Source organism: Malaya genurostris, chromosome 3, assembly GCF_030247185.1.
Source record: "Malaya genurostris strain Urasoe2022 chromosome 3, Malgen_1.1, whole genome shotgun sequence".
Classification (NCBI taxonomy): domain Eukaryota; kingdom Metazoa; phylum Arthropoda; class Insecta; order Diptera; family Culicidae; genus Malaya; species Malaya genurostris.
Genome location: NC_080572.1, coordinates 228,503,215 through 228,521,207, shown reverse-complemented (window position 1 = coordinate 228,521,207; position 17,993 = coordinate 228,503,215). Strand labels below are relative to the sequence as shown.

The 17,993-nt window shown below is 37.3% G+C and overlaps 1 protein-coding gene and 1 long non-coding RNA gene across 8 annotated transcripts in view; one reads left to right on the top strand and one right to left on the bottom strand.

The window, feature by feature from the left end:
* Positions 1-17,993, bottom strand: part of LOC131437068 (uncharacterized) — a 561,034-nt gene that overhangs the window by 148,715 nt on the left and 394,326 nt on the right. The gene's annotated exons all lie outside the window — the stretch shown is intronic.
* Positions 1,695-2,595, top strand: LOC131437070 (uncharacterized). Its single transcript, XR_009230696.1, has 2 exons — positions 1,695-2,216; positions 2,275-2,595. It is a non-coding gene; the product is annotated as an uncharacterized LOC131437070 (long non-coding RNA).

Sequence of the window (17,993 nt, the reverse complement as noted above, 5' to 3'; positions counted from 1 at the left end):
TCTAGAGGCGGTTAAGTAATCTCTGTGAAAATCATGGATAAATTTTGTTAAAATATTTTTTGCATATATCATCCTATAATTACGGAACTGGAAAGTATATCCGAGTAAGTTTCGGGAGTTCAGAAAGGAATCGATTTGAAACCTAGTTTGTGAAAATCGGTTCAGCCAATACCGAGTGGATGAGTGGAAAATGAGTGGATTTTGCATTCTCGACGAACTAATTCGAATGGTATATGGCACTTCAGGCTGCGGTTCAAAACTTAGTTTCCCTTCTTTTTAAGAAAGGCGAAAAACTCATTAGATGATAATATACCTAAATTCTATGATAAAACACATATATTAATAATAAATACTATTATATGTAAAGAATTGAAAAATAAACAGCTACTGAGATAAGATCTCCTCATATTAACTTTAACTAATTCGGTCTGAAACAAATTATTGATTAAGAAAGAAGGCATTTCGAATAGGGTTACAACACTGATCGGAACATTTCCTCATCAAAATATACTATTATGAAACCGTAAGGAAAAAAACTAACATAAGGTTTTATATCTGATCAGTATCAAATAGGGAGAACAGATTTAAAAAAAATACATGCGAATGCAACTATGTGATGCAAATCACAAAAATGTTACCGCCGACATGGGAGTCAAACCCGTAGCTAACTCCTAACCGGGGAAATTGTTTTGGCCAAATGAACTACCCTGCGTATGAAAACACATGAAGAGACAGCCTAAATGACTGGAAGAACCGAGCATGCATCGCTTTACTTCGCCACCACAGCATTCAATTACAGCCCTATCTCTATGGAAATACATTCAACAGAAACCAAACACTCACCGCGTCACAAGTGCCTTGCCGCCAGCTACTGACTTGAGATTTTGTTTTTTATCTATTTTGCTATCTATGAGGTACATCAGCGTCAATCAAAGGCTTGATTTATCTTCAATATATTGTGTTCGAATTCGCAATTGTCACTGTTGCTACCAAATATTAGCTGAGATCATCAGATAGATGATGACGCTGATTTATCCCATAGGCTGCGAAAGAGACCAAAACAACATCTTAAATCAGTGGCTGACGGTAAGACAGAATAGCGAGGATAGACTTGTGACGCGGCGAGTGTTTGGTTTCTGTTGAATGTGTTTCCATAGAGATAGGACTATAATTGAATGCTGTGGTGGCCAAGTCAAGCGAAGCATGTTCGGTTCTTCTAGTCATTTAGGCTGTCTCTTCATGTGTTTTCATATGCAGGGTAGTTTAATTGGCAAACAATTTTTCTCGGTTAGGAGTTAGCTACTAGTTCGAGTCGCGTCTCCGCGGTAACATTTTCGTGGTTTTCATCACATAGTTTCATACGCGCGTCATTTTTTCAATCTGTTTTCTCCGTTGGATACTGATGAAATATGAAACTAGCTCAAGACGGCTCTACGTTTTAACAAGACTGCAACAAATCATTGATTAACATAAGATGCCAATTATTTCATGTTTAGATAACTGGATTACTTTCCATTATGGGCTGATTATACTAATTATTGCTAGATTTTTATACGTAATCAAAAAAACATGAATTCAAGCGCTGTGAATTATACCGCTGAAAGTATATGGGAAGCCTCTCTACAGTGGATTTAAATATAATTCAAAAAAATTGAAATCTGAGCTGAGTTATTTCCTGTAAAATTTTGCTCCGTTGTAAATAGCAGCACACAAGCGGTTCGATGTAAAATGATTCTATCAATCTTGACATAGTAAATTAGTACGGATGAAATAAATAAGCTCACTCTGCTAGCGGACAGTCACTTATAGCTGACCGATACTGCGTATTGATTCGATTAATAAACAAACCGGGGCAGTCAGGCGTGAAAAATTACTGGGAATTCCCCGGCTAGGCGCGAATTGATTCTGCTGTTCCTGCGTATCATCGAGACTTTTCGAAAAGTTCGCTGATAAGCGCCGATCACTCAGTAGCCGTTTCGATCTCGCACTTGCAGCATCTGAAGCGCAGAGTTCGCTGTTTCTACATTTTGAAAAATAAAATGAAATTTTTGGTTTTGATCTGTTTGCTGATTTCATTGGGCTTGGCGTTACCAGTGGAGGAATGGAGCACTGACACAACCACTTACAAGCACCAGCTGGCAGTGAATGCCTATACGTACTCACCGTTTGCTCCTAAAACTACTCCTACAACAACTACAACTACTACAACCACGACGGTAAGAAATATTGAAAACATGCAAGAGTTTGTGTTTAAAACTTTGCCTATATTTGCAGCTGCCTCCACCGGTGACAACCAAAAAGCCTTGGTATAAGTTCTGGAAATAAATCTGATAATCAAAAAATGGATTGCCGAGAAGCAAAAAAATATTACACAAAAAAGTATTCAGCACATTTAGTTTATTGTAATGAGAATGAAGTCTTCTTTAAGAATGGTAGAGGAGATCATTGCTTTCTAGAAATTCTCAATGGTCCTTTACATTAAGGCTATGTGATGTAGTAGCAAATGTTTCGCGATTCAGTAAATATAATTTAAAGCACTCACAATAAACAACTCAGAAATGCCTTTTTAAGCGTAAATATAAAATTCTAATTCTATTCCGGCTCTGATACTCTTCTTTTTTACTTTGGTCAAACATCTGACAATGATTTATTGGAGTTTCTCTTCAGGTATCAGCGTGAAAAATATTCTGGTAGCTCAGCTAAACCGTTTCCTGTATTTCCTGACTTCGGTGTTGGGGAAAGAGGGGAGAATTCCCTTGAGCTCGGAAGTTCGAAGATTTGAAATTGTTTTTTTATTTTTTGTTGTATAAAAATATTAAAAATATAAACACATTTGGCAGGTGAATTCTTTTGCTATGATAAGGCGTTGAGAAATCTCAAAATTCGATGATATTCCCATACCCACAAATTTCAAGGCCTTCCGAGTCCGAATTTTCTATAGTCGGACCTTCATATTATTTGCACTTTTTTAGGGGAGTATGTATTTAACTAATTACTGGAAGACGTACAATGCGTTGGAGATGCACAAGGTTCTGTCAATTTTAATCCGATGGGCAATCTGTTAGTTAGAGAAGACTTTTATCAATCAACATAATTCATTTTGAATGTATCAGACAACGATTTTTTTCTGCTTTCATAGGCAGGCCATAAAAACCTTTCCCAACCTTTTTATTTCGCGTACCCCTTTGAAACAATAACAGTTTTCCGTGAACCACCAAGTTTAAAATTGATATTGTTCGCTGGAAATAAATTTGCGAGAGCGTTTCATTTCACCGAAAGCCATTTCGCCAAAAGCCGTTTCGCCAAATGCCATTTTGCTGAAAATCGTTTTGGGTAATTTCGACTGCATCACATTATTAATTGAAAAGATACATAAATGAAATAGTTATAAAATCAAATTCCGTTCTGGGGATCTTGAAATAATCTAAAAAAAATTAATCAGGACTTTCAGGATTAAACGCTGGAAAATGAATTCATCCGTTAGCTTAAATATAAGATATTTCAGTTGTACGATTGTAGGTTAACATAACAGGCGTAATCACTATCATATTCCAATTGCCTCTATTTAAATCAATTCCAATACGACACTTAGATATTAGTACGATTCGGCGAAATGACATTCAGATTAATGACCCTTTCGGCGAAATGATTTCCGGAGAAACGGTTATCGACGAAATGATCCTGACCCAAATTTTCACTCTATTTCGAAAACTGCATAGTATTAACGGAATAGGACACATAAATTTTAAAAACCAAAGCATGGTTTTTTTTGGCAAAAAAAAACATTATTATATTAAATTTGGCAAAAAACTTTATTATTATTAAGAAAACTACTTACTGCTAGAAACAGTTGCAGGCAATAAAAATAATTCGTTAACCTCCAGGGATCCGCAGACCACAGGATGGGAATAGCTGATCTAACCGATTTTCATACACTCAGATTCATATAAAAGGTCTTATGATTCCACAGAATTATATAAAGTTTTATCCTGATCCGACACCCGGTTCCAGAGCTACTGGCTGATTAGTAAAACCCCTTCTTGATCTACCTAGTGGTATGATAATGCCTTTCTCTTGCCATAAATAGTGTCAATAAAAAACATTTATACAATTATCAGGTCGCAATAAAAAGTTTTCGCCATTAGTATTGTGAGCTTTCCAAATAATTTTGGCGCTTTAAAACCATGCAGATTATCGGTAACGTCCCATATAAGATTTCATACCCCGAAACGGAGATGTTCACCATATCCTTTCCAAACTGGATCAATGATCTCATAGTAGCTTTTAAAAAATCCTAAGCTTATTAGAATTCGTTAAGTCATCTCCGGAAGAATTTGGCCGATGAAAAACGGTGCGATTAGTCGGTTGCATCACTCATTTCATTATATTTCGATCAATGACCTAATAGTAGCATTCAACCGAGCCTAAGTTTATTGATATCGGTCATTTAGGTTTTGGTACCTCAAGGATACCGGTTTGTGTTAGAGTGCTAATGCCACCTCGCGGATCAACGCGTATCATTTGAGCCGTCAGAATAGACGTTGCAAATAGTAATAACTTTACGTCTGCTTAGCGGATTATGGTGATCCGCGAGGTGGCATTAGCAGTCCAACACAATCTGCTAATGCACTGATGTGCTGAATGCGAAACGTAAAACAATTATAGAAATCGGGTTATTCATATTCGAGAAAATTTTGTAGTGAAAAGTAGTGCGTTCAATCAGTTAGTAAATCCGGAACCAGGACATTTGAGGTCCAAATTGTTCCAACAAAACAAGCCTAAGCTTGTTAAAATTAGTTCACCTATTTCTTAGAATATTGAGTGGAGAGAAAAAAGAACTTTATCCACAATTCAAAAGTAGCTTACTAACCACTGATCAAGTTTAAAGATCCTATGGCTGTCACTTCTGGTTCAGGAGATATATTGGTATAATTGACGTAACCGACAAATCGCGTTGTATTTTTAACCGCTCCATTTTGTCAGAATGCTACTGTTTGTTTGAATGCTACTGTTGAATTTTCAATGATGCTAAATCATCAAGTAGTTATCACTTCCGGTTTTGAAGATATAATAGTATAAGTGACGTGACCGACTAATTGTACAATTTTCATTGGTTGAATTTTCTCGAAGATGATTCAACGAATTTCGATAAACTAATTTGAAAGTTAACAATATCGATCAAGTTTGTAACGGTTATGGGAAACATTTTGTGTTCAAGAGATAGAGAAGAAAGAATAGAGAGATGTAATGCTATATGTGCATAGTTCGAAAAATTCTTGTGATTTTACATCTTATTAGATGCACATAAATGGAGCGTCGTATTTCACACAAATCTAAATTCAAGAACATGTAAAACTGTGTGATTTGAAAATTACATGGCTTGAAATTGAATGAAATAAAAAACAAAAGTTCGATGCAACAGCGCGACTTGAACCGAGAAACATTAGATCACAAAGCACGTAAGTTATTCGACTGAACCAAAGAAGCCCATATCTGTTTGATGAATAAATGGTACATATAAATCCATACAGCGGCACTTGGTAGGTAAGTGAAAATTACGTTCGGAGCCTGTAAAATTCTGCACGGAGAACCCGCAGATCACAAAATTACAATATTGCCACTGTTGTTTCACACCCTGGTTGTTTCAACTAGAAAGTTGTTTATTTAACTAAACATATCTGTTGATTTTGTCATAACCATTCAGGTAACCGAAATTGTTGTATTCAAATGCTGTCACTTGGCGGAGAACGAAGACAGCAAAACGCAGAACAAAAAACCTCTTCATTTCACATTTCAAAATTTTCAATGGTAAATGAACGTCATTTATGTTAGTTACGTAGTGGTCGTTTTATGTAAGTGAAAGTATGCAGAAGAATATAACAGTTAATTGTAAAACAAGTTTTCCATGTGTTAAATAGATATTCTCACAGTATAAATGTTTTAATTTCATCTGAGAGTAATGTATTCTAGGACAGTTCATGACAATGTTAGTAAAACCGCTTAACGCTTATAAATTTGCTGCTAAAGTGAAGTGGTACTATTTGTATTTTCTTGAAAGTGTATCTGTCGCATTAGGTTTACCAACGAGCCATTCTACAAGTGAAGGAAAAGTTTCCTAATTCCCTGTGACCATTTTTCTGGTGAGTTCACTTTTGAGAATTGTAATTTTTTGGTTCATTTCTATATCCTTTGTGAGTTTAGTGATAAAGATATAAGCAGTTAAGTAGGTAAAATTTCGTTGTTCAAGCAGTGAACGATTAGCTGCCCCCAGAAGAGGCTAACAGTGAAAAATATTTATTGCAATTGGCGTCTTAAGTTCAAATAACTGAATAATTGGTTGAAACAACTGAGACATTTTTTTGCTTTCATGCATGTAAGTAACTTTGCTGGGATTGTGTCTATGCTCAATTGCACGAGTGACATCTCATTGAAACGTTTCATTGTTCGCTCAGGGTGTTTGGCATTGCTCAACTGAAACGTTTCATTACTTGTTTGTGGTGCGTTTCTTTGTTGGGTGTCGTTGCTAAGCTGCCAGCACAATAAATCAAAAATGAAAGATTAGTTAAAACAATAGTCGATTAGTTGTACCAAATTTTAACCAATCAAAATCAGAAAAACAACTAATATTTTAGTTGTTTTGCGATCGCTGGCTTTTCCGTGTAGTTACGAATTGTATCGTTTGTAGAATTGCGTTACCTATAAAATTTATGATTTTTTTCTGTGTAATCTATCCGTCAAATCCCAATGTATTTCAATACAAATAAATTGACAGAATCGATTTTGAAAGAATTAAATTCACTTGAATGCAACTGTTAGGTTATTTGATAAGCTGTGAGCTACTAATACTAATGGCCGAGGATGGAATCTTATAAATGTTTTAATGATAACAAGAGAAAGGCATTTACACATCACTGGGTTCAATTTTTTTTGTATCATTTTTATATTATTTTGTGCTCTGGGTGCATAACCGGTTTAAATTTTCTTTCGTTTCTTCGTAGACTCGCTAGGTGGAATAACAGCTCAACAGAAACGGTCATGCACTGACAAGTTGAAGACGAAACTTAACAACAATTTGAGATTTGAGCTAGTTGAAATTTGTCTAGCCATTTCGGATAAAATTGAGCGATAAGAAAATTTGAGTTTGATCGGTTATGTCACTTATACCAGGATATTTTCAGAATCAGAAATGACCGCCCTAGATAACACTAGGGATCTTTGGGACTCGTAGTGTTATAGAAATGCGAATACTCGAAGCGACTGCACATACTTTCATCGCACTTTAAAAGTCAATCGGTCGAACAGAGACAGCAGAATAAATTTTCTTCTAAATCCGAACCCGAAAAAACTTTGGCAGTCAAGTTCAAATAACCGACACCCAACCAAATTTTTGTACGTGAATCCAATCCGTACCCGAACCGAACCCAACAATTCATTTTTCTGTACCCAAACCTGACCCGTACCCGTCGGGTTCGGATTCGGGTTGGGTTTTGGGTAAAAATACCCAAAACCCGACCATCCCTAGTAGCTGTAGTAGATGTTTTTCTAAGCCCCTACGATTTTACCTGTTTTATAAATATGAAAAATAAGTAAAGAACTCGCTAAAAATTTCGAGGTCCGGAGGGCCGAGTGCCATATAGCAATCGATTTAGCTCGGCGAACTAAGCAGATGTCCGTGTATGTGTGCTGCCATCAAAGTAATCGAGATCTCAGAGAAGACTTGACGAACTTTGATCAAACTAGTCGCAAATGAATGGTCTCCCCGTCACCCTGAACGCTATTGAATGGTTAGTCAACTTTACAAGTTTTTTGACAATATCTGTCACAATTGACCTTGAAAACAGATTCCGCACGGTTATAGCTATCCAACAAGTCATAGTTTGTAAAAATCCATCCATTTTTAACGGAAATATCGATACTTTTGTGTAAGCGACTTTTCGTCTTATTCCAGTAGTAGGAGTTTCAGGTCTTACAAGCCAGTTGTCATATGATCGAGCCTCAACTTGGAAGGATTCTTAGTGTCAGTAGGATCGTAGTACTAGCCATGTAATGATTCTGTACGCTATGAATCGGCTGCTGTACAACTTTGCTTCCGATAGGTGGCTGTATCGGCTCAGACTGGTCAAAATACATAGATGATAATTCCTTTGAAGTGAGTGTGTACAGTGCCTAACGAATTGTTTACTTTTCTGTTACAATTCGAAAAAAAATGCAGCTGAAGCGCATCGAATGCTCTGAGAAACTTACGGTGATGCTGCTTTGAGTAAAAGAACGTGTCGGGAGTGGTTTCAACGTTTTAAAAATGGTGATTTCGATGTCGAAGACAAACATGATGACGGAAGAGAAAAAACCTTCAAAGATGAACAACTAGAAGCATTGCTTGATGAAGATTCGTGCCAAACCACGAAGAGCTTGCCGAATCGTTGGGAGTGAGTCAGCAAGCCATTTCAAAACGTCTCAAGGCCCTGAGAATGATTCAGAAAGAAGGTAACTGGGTGCCGTACGAGTTGAAACCGAGGGACATCGAGCGCCGTCTATTTGTATGTGACAACTGCTTCAAAGACAAAATCGTAAGGGGTTTTTACATCGAATCGTAACCGGTGATGAAAAGTGGGTTCGATACGATAATCCTAAACGCAGAAAATCATGGGGAAAGCCCGGGCATGCTACTTCGTCGAAGGCAAAACCGAATATTCACGGCGCCAAGGTTATGATTTGTATTCGGTGGGATCAGCTCGGTGTGATTTACTACGAGCTCTTAAAACCGCGTGAAACCATCGCAGGAGATCGCTACCGAACGTAACTGATGCGCCTTAGTCGCGCGCTAAAAGAAAAGCGGCCTCAATATCAAGAGCGCCATGAGAAAGTCATCCTCCAACACGACAATGCTCGGCCTCACGTCGCAAAAATTGTCAAAAAGTACCTGGAAACGCTGAAATGGGAAGTCTTGCCCCATCCGCCGTATTCCCCAGATGTCGCCCCTTCTGATTTTCACCTATTCCGTTCGATGGCACACGGCCTGGCAGATCAACATTCAACATCCTTCGAAGAGTTGGAAAATGGATGGACAATACTTTAAATAATACATCTCTAAGCACTTTTACGCTATAAAGTTTTTAATTTTGGAAAAAAACAGCAGAATCAAAGTTGTACACCTGATAACATAATCGTTCGAACATGACATATGTGTCAGAAAGATGGCAGTATTTTCAAATTCAAAACAATTTCATATTTATATTGAATTATACTGCTTGCAACAATAAGAAGAACACAACTTCTTACACCCTTAAACCTTTCGAAGATGTTCGTGAAGATAAGCATTGTGTGCAAAATAAATTCATTATTTTTATCGAAGATGGTGCTATACTCAGATATAAAGTTTCTGAATTTTATTTGTATCCTAAAGACTGTCCCAGAAAGTATGGACTCAACCAAAAACCGCTGCCATTTCGCAATGGTTCATAATCTGTCGATTTTTATGGCTGCGTCCTGTTGTTTACACTCTTCTCTAACCACTTGTGCAGTTGTTTATTCGTTTTCATTAGTTTGTTTCGAAATGCGTGGACTTTCAGCAGAACAACGTCGAAAAATTGTGTACAAATGTTGCACAAAACGCGAACAGGAAGTTCGGTGAGGATAACACCTTTGAGGATAAACCGAAAACGGGTCGAAAAAAAAGGTCCTGCTAACCCTCAGTTGGATAAACGTATACTGAAGGCGTTCGAGCAAAAGAAGGAGGTTTCAGTTCGGGATGTGGCCAAAAAAGTGGGCACTTCGAAGTCAAATGTTCTTCGTGCTAAAGAACGTTTGAATCTTCGAACCTATAAGAAACAACCAAAACGTCTTCTGGCCAGATCTCGCTTCGTGCCACTACTCGAAATCAACGGTAGAATGGTATACTACCAAAAGTGTCCCAAAAGACATGAATCCACCAAATTGCTCATAACTTCGACCAATTGAGGAATTTTGTGCATTTACGAAGGCACATCTTGGGAAACATGTCTCGGCAGCCGAAACCATTCAACAGTTCGAGAAAGATTGGAAAAAAGTGTCAAAACTTGTCGCCAAGAAGTCTGTACGGAATTTAATGAGTAACGTTCGCAAGAAGGTGCGCCAGCTAGTCTACAATGGCTAAGTAGCAAATGTTGAGAATAATATTCTGTTGTTGTAGTCTAATATTATGAGTATATCGAATAGAATTTGAATATCTTACACTTGTGAATTATTTACAGCGAAATCAAAGTGCGTCCATACTTTCTGGGACAGTCTTTACTTCTGGTTTTGAAACTACAGGACGCTATATGTTATGAAATTAAAATAATGTCACTCATTTTGCTAGTAGATGGCTGAACCGATTTCGTTCATCTAACATTCAAATAAAAGGTCCCATAAAACCTGTTTATTTTTCAAACAGATCCGACTCCCGGAACTGGAAATATAGGATGATTAATGTATAATTTTTACCTAAATTCATCGGGTTTATTGGGTTCACCGATTTTGAGAGTCGACGACCAAATAAATTTATTTTAGTTTCACCGGTATTCGGTTTTCGGTCCCGGAAGGTGGGCTCAAAACTATTTCAAGGGGTCGTTTCGTCACTCTAATTCAAAGATATACGAACAATTTCGGGTTATTCTGGTCTCTGAATACCGTTTCTGGAAGTAACATAAATAATGATAAAAACATTAAAGAGGAACTCACCTCTACATCTCATTGAATGCCTAATCGACTGTCACACGTTTAGATTGGAAGGAATAATTTTAAGGGTTCATACAATTTCTATCTTCTATTTGTCTTGCAGTTCCAAAATTTTAATAATTTATTACATTGAAATAATTTTATGAAAACTAAACACAACGAAAAATATTTCCGCAAAAATTACATGCACGTTTTATTTGATTCTTTTATTTAATTTTTGTTTATAATCAAAACTTCAATTATTCCCGGCAACATTCGCCATTTTGAAGCTGTAAAATCTCCTTGAAGTAAAAAAAATCGAAAAGAAGAACGTTGGGGTTTGATATTTTATATGTAGAAAGTGTATGCCAAATTTGAAAATAATTAGTGAAGTAGTTTTTCAATGACTACGGACGGATACGGAATTTTAAAACGTGCTTTCGAGAAAATCCGAAACAAAGGAACTCCTAGGCCTTTGCTTCAAGGCCGCTGTATGAGATAAGAACAGATAAAGCCCCATAACTTCCAGAGTTATGTTGCGATAGGCGTGAAAATATGACAAAACTAGACACCTTTGGGCGAGCTCCGTGTAGGTTCCAACCCAATCAACGGCCAAGCAACTGAACCAATCATCCGGATGGATTTGAGGTGCATGACAATCGCTTTGGACTGGACACTTCCGTGATTGAAATTGTCCAGCAAATTACTTTTCTTTCTTGTCCAGTACCCGTTCGTGACAATACATGCCGCAACAACTGCAAACTACGGCCGGCGACAGTTCCTTTGGTTGTTGGCAATCAAACTGGATACAATTTTCTAGCGACAGCCAATCACCTCGCCGCCAAATCAGCCTTTAGGGTAAATACTAGCCATTGCTGTTCGCGGGTTCAACAACCGTCAACAAGAGTGACAGTACGCGTCATGACGCGCTACATGACCAATGCGGCAGTTGAATCATCAAAACAAATCGTATAACCGCGACCGGTGCGCTCACACGCAGGGGCTAATAACTTTCTTCAATGGGATGCTGCAGGTGCGCTCGGTGACGTGCCGAGCCCACTGGATGCCGATTTCGGAAAATTTCACTTTCAACGGACATTATCTCTGAGTCGTATATATATATATATTTTTTACAATCCGAAAACAAGTTCCGTACCATTCATGCACTGTTCGGACAGAACCGGTTGTGCGACTGGAATACTAGCAAGGATCGGCAAACACTCTCACTCTCAGTGGTTCGCTGAGGGCTGCCGGAGCCTCGGTCACGGTTGATCCTCCCCGGTTTCGTTCGCGACCAGTCAATGTCAAAACGCGATGATCATTACCACACACCGGGTTATGCCGATGGGTTGAATATTATGTATTTATGTTCGGCTATGCAACTTTATGTTGTGATGTTTATACCGGTGAAGAATCGTCCCCACAAAGACAGAGGCTAAACCTGTTCGGACAGTCGAAGCAAAATTAACACCCAAAAAATTTAGCACAGTGGTAGTGAAAGTGATCCGATTTTTTGTTATTGTATTCAATTTGTTTTGCTTGTGATTTCCGCGAACTTTATATTCGAAAAAAAAATCCGAAAGCCACCAGTTAATTTTAACTGAATCTATTTTCATTTACCAATCTACAGTAATTACTTTTCCAAGGAGGTTGTAGGCCAAAAATGACCCCTTTCTCAGATTGTTTACTATCAATTTTCTTCCGTCAGAATTGAATGATAATCATTCCAGTTGACCCGGACCCCGCCGCTACAGACACCAATCGAAAGCAAAGTTCGTTTCTCTTGGGATCCGGACGGGCGGTCGGACAGCCTGCAGCCAATCACGCTCTTTCTTACTTTCTTGAAATTGAAATTACGTTCGAATAAATAACACACACACAACTGCAGAGCACCCAAGCTACCGAAGCAAAAAGCCCGAAACGGCACAGAAAACTAGAAAGGTGACTGTTCGATTTCGGTATGATTAGATCAACAGCGGTTGGCTTTCATTGTACGTTTTGCTAAATCAACTGGAAGTCGAAATATTTTCTTACGCCATTCAATCACTGATGATGAAAAAGTTTGCTGTAATGATATTATTCCTAGGTTGAAGTCTGCTCCATTGAGAAGTTGGTCTGGTAACATTTTTTTCAGAAGGAGCAGACAAAAATATCAAAGGATTTATTTTGTGGCTTGAAATGTTCTGGGTAGTAATTTGAAGATGGATACAATTTGATGCAAGGGTACTTTATGTTACCGGGAATACTATTATCGTTGAGGAATACCAAAACCGTACATATTGGGTTACAAGTTTGGAAAATATCTTCATCTTGAGATGTTGTCATGAGAAACAAACTGAAAAAGGATACAAAAATTCTCAAACGTCTTCACCGGACGAACGATAGGAAAAAATATGGCTTTTTCAAAGAGTGGATCTAATGAACAAGCCGAATGTTTGCAAGTTCGATTTAAGCCTCAAAGATATATTTTTTGCTAATTTTTACTTTCGATATTTCAATCATTTACCTTTCGCAAATTCGTTTTTAGTTGAATAAACTGATAATATTTCCCTTCATCAAAAAAATTCTGTCAAAGTTGGCTGAATTTCGAAGTTAATTATTTTTCTAACAGAAATATTATATGTCATTTAGGGGCTAGCCTATATTTGTGCTTAGGGCACATAACCGTTTTTACTCAATTTGAACTGCTCTGCACCTGCATCGGCCAGAATAAGCCGAAAACAACGATCAATTTGAACTGCTCTGCGCCGACGAGTCTGAGACGAAACGTAAAGAACAATATATTATGACCACGAGAACCTTGAACAATCTTCTCCATTTGAAGTCGTTTCTCACCAATTTCGTTCTACGAACGCATTAGTTTGCTAATTGACAACGTTCGCTATTGATAGTTCTCCCTTTTACAAGGTAGTCGTCCACTCGGCTGACGACCAACTTCAACTCCGGAGTGTAGTAATAGAACCAGGTTTCATCCATTGTCACATATCAAAGCAAAAAATTCGGTATATTTCGGCGAAACTTTTCCAATCAGCACTCAAAATCAATGACACGTTGTCTTTTTTGGTCTACCGTGAGCAATCGTGACTCTCACTTTGGTAGCAGCTCCCTCAAAAACAAATGCTATTGTAAAACAGTGTATACACTTCCATATGATATCTTCAAGGAGCGAGTAGGGTAATTTATACGTAAACAGTGTGTGCAAAATTCGAAAACAGTAGGTGGAGTAATTTGTAAATGACGATGGACACCGACTATTAAAACGTAATTTCAAGTAAAACACGTTTGAAGTTTTTTTTTTTTTTTATAAATCGAATTGATTTTTCTACGAGGCGCGTAGGGTCTAACACTTTCGAAAAATCATATTTTTTCTTTGTAGTTCGTTGTGGTAAAACCTTTCAAGAAAGTTTTGTCAAATTATCAAGCCTATCGAAACAAAACTCTGGAAACTATGGGTCTTTATTTTTGTTTATATCATACTGCGAAGAGTCAAGATTGACTTGAAAATTTGACCAAAAAACCCCTGAAAGGTTTTATCACAACAAACTACTAAGAAAAAATATGATTTTTTGATAGTATTAGACCCCACGCGCTTACGCGTAGAAAAATCAATTCGAATTTATAGACAATAAACATAAAACGCGTTTTTCTCGAAGATACGCTTTAAATGTCCGTGTCCATCGTCATTTACAAACTATTTCACCAATTATTTTCAAATTTCACACACACTTTTTTCGTATAATATACCAAACCCCAACGTTTTTCATTTCGTTTTTTGTTACTTTGAGAATGTTTTATAGTTATTTTAAAAAATCAAAAAAAAGGAAGGGGCCTAGAAAAATATCTACTACAACTACGTTGCTTTGATTTTTAAACTTCTGTTTCTGTAGGACGCAGACCGCAATCATGATTTACGTCCTCGAAAATACTTCGTCGCCGACTTAATTTTCAATATAGTTTCAAGCACAATTTAGATTTTTTCTGGACCCAACTGCCGGTTCCGGAGTTTCAGGATGAAATGTGCAAAAAATAAGCAAAATATACTCACAATATTTTTAGATGCATACTTGTGAAAATTTTCGTCTTCTGAGACCGACATGATTGAGCATAAAAAATGAAACATTTTGACAACTGCCACATTTTGACAACTCACTTGATATAATATACATGTAGTTTGATTCATTTTTACAAGCTGAATCATGTAATTTTACGTTACTGTTTGAAAGACTGGGCATGTTTAACACATATTTTGAATTACCTCATTCTTGTTAGTTAAACGAATTTCGCGTTTTTTTTTAAATTTAGTCATTTATGGATTTACGTCACATGTAAATTGCAAATTCGTAAATGCACTCTCAGAAAAAATTGACGAAAATTCAAAAAAAAAATTACGTCTGTATCGATGTAACTTATGTTACCTTACCTTACCTAACAGCTATAGGCCTGGGGTGTCCTTTGCTGTATCAAGCATACGTCGCCACATAACTCGATTCATGGCTGCTCGTCGCCAGCCACTCAAGACGCGGATGCTTCTGAGATCACCCTCCACTTGATCGATCCACCTTGCTCGCTGCGCTCCTCTTCTTCTTGTACCAGTCGGATTAGATTCAAGAACCATTTTCACTGGGCTGTCGTCCGACATTCTTATGACATGCCCAGCCCATCGTAGACGTCCGATTTTAGCTGTCCGTACGATAGGTGGTTCTCCTAGCAGCTGTCGCAATTCGTGATTCATACGCCGTCTCCACGTCTGCACTCCGCCATAGATGGTCCTCAGCACCTTTCTTTCAAAAACACTGAGGGCGCGTTGGTCCTCTGCCAACATAGTCCAGGTCTCGGGGCCATAGAGAACAACCGGGTAACAACCTTTACAATAAGGGTATTTTCGGAACGGGTTGAATGAGTACATGTTGGAAAACGATGTTTGAGGTGGTTCTGAATTCTAAGATGGCGACTTCCGGTTTATTGATATTCCTTGAAAAGCTTTACAATATGGGTATTTTCGAATCGGATTTCGGAATAATAAATAAAATCAAAATTTTGGAATGTAATGCTAGAAATGTTTTCATTAACTTGTGGCACGGTTTCTTCTTTATATGAGATCTTTTTTTTTTGGGTTTCGCATTTCAAATGCATCAATAATTCAAAGTAATAATATCTTCTTCCCTTTCAAGATAGTCGATGTCAATTATACCTCGAGCATCCAAAAACTGACGCTATGATTTTTCCAGTTACTTGCTGCGTATTCAGGTCGCTCACTCCGTCTGAATGCTATTATGATTCCGTAGAAAAATGGTGGATCCATGTTTCGTTCATTGTTTCATACGAACGCAAGAAATCCTTTTTATGTCGACTGAACTCCCTGGATTGTTGATACTTTATTGCTTTTGTTTGATTATTAGCGAACGTGGCAACCAATTCAGAGTAGTCATTTTTCATGCTCAGATGTTTGCGTAAGATCGTAAAAGCACTTCGAGTTGATGAGTGAACCATCTCAGCACATCTTATCTTTTGAACTTTGACTTTGTGCTCACCCTTCACGATAATTGTGCAAATTAGAATACCGAAAAATTTTGTTTTTAATAAACCCGAGTATGGGTAACACTTCTCAAAACATTGATAGGATTTTTATCATAAATAAATATGTAACGTTACTTATACATCGGTAGTTTTATTGCTTGTAGTCCGACGACGACGCATGTTATCTAAGGGTTGGTACTTTCGATAAATGAGGTTGGTTTGACATTACAAACGTCCTCTCTGGGTCAGTTCCGTGACTTGTGTTATGCACATCCTCTGCTGGACACTCTATGGATTTGTTTTATACGCCGTTCGATTTGCACGAGACACATTTTGATCGAAAATTGGCTATTTATTTGTATTCGAGGAAATGCAAGAGGTCCTCGAAAATAAAATACTAGATGAACAAGTATATAGTATCTTCCATAATCAACCTCAACAAACTCAGGGTAACCAAAATTCCCAAAGAAATAATTTCGAAATTCGCAGACTCAAATAGGTTAAGGGGCGGGTAGGGTCTAACACTTTTGAAAAATCATTTATTATTCTCTTTATGTTTTCTAGCAAGCAAATAAACAATTCATGGAAATATAAAAAATGGTGTAATAAATAAATATCCAAGTATCTCAAGAACAGCTACTTTTAGAAGAAAGGATATCATGAACAAATTTATTGCCTTTAACCTGTAGAATAAAATTCTACTGTTTAAATGATTATCTTTCAACGAGAACTTGAAATTTCGAATATATCTGTAAATTGTTTTAGCTGTAACTTCTTCATTTTTCAAAAGGCACGGATGGGATAGCCATCATTCTGTAGGTTTTAATAACAGCTTTAAAATGAAAATTATCAAAAAAATCAATACCATGCTTTTTTAAAACTTTTTCGGATTATTTTGTAATTATTGAGAAAAAAAATCAAAAGTTTTTTCAGTGTATATTTTTTTAGAGCGCCCAATCGATTCCCTACAACTTCTTCCTGAACGCCATTTTTGGACAACTAACCGGTTTCCGAGTTACAACGATTTGATTTTTTTTTTGTAAAATGCAAACATACATACGCCCTGTTTAAAAATCAGTCGTGAGTCGGATGGACCCCTCAATCAGTTAAAAAATTATGGTTTGCTATATTGAAGCCATGTGCAAAGTTTCATCCAAATCGGAGAAGGTCGAGTCTGATGACCTGCTAAGCATTTCTGGAATTGCTCATATACTAAGCGATTTCATTCAACAGACGAACCATTTTAAATGTCGACAAATAGAAAGTTTGTTTAAAACTGAAAAAAATGTTAATAAATAACAGTTCGGCTGAAAAGTTCGTATCGTTTAATAGAAACACACATTTTTTTGCCAAAATTCGTTTTTATTATTCAACATAATTGCCATCAGAGGCGATACAGCGATTATAGCGATCTTCCAACTTTTCGATACCATTTTTGTAGTACGATTTGTCCTTTGCCTCAAAATAGGCCTCAGTTTCAGCGATTACCTCTTCATTGCTTCTAAATTTTTTACCAGCGAGCATTTTCTTGAGGTCTGCGAACAGGAAAAAGTCACTGGGGGCCAAATCTGGAGAATACGGTGGATGAGGGAGGGATATAACAGCTCCAAACACTGCTCAGAATCATCAATTCGTTGTTGTTTTTTATCGATTGTGAGCTCACGCGGCACCCATTTTGCACAAAGCTTTCTCATATCCAAATATTCGTGAATAATATGTCCAACACGTTCCTTTGATATCTTTAGGGTGTGAGCTATCTCGATCAACTTCACTTTACGGTCATTGAAAATCATTTTGTGGAT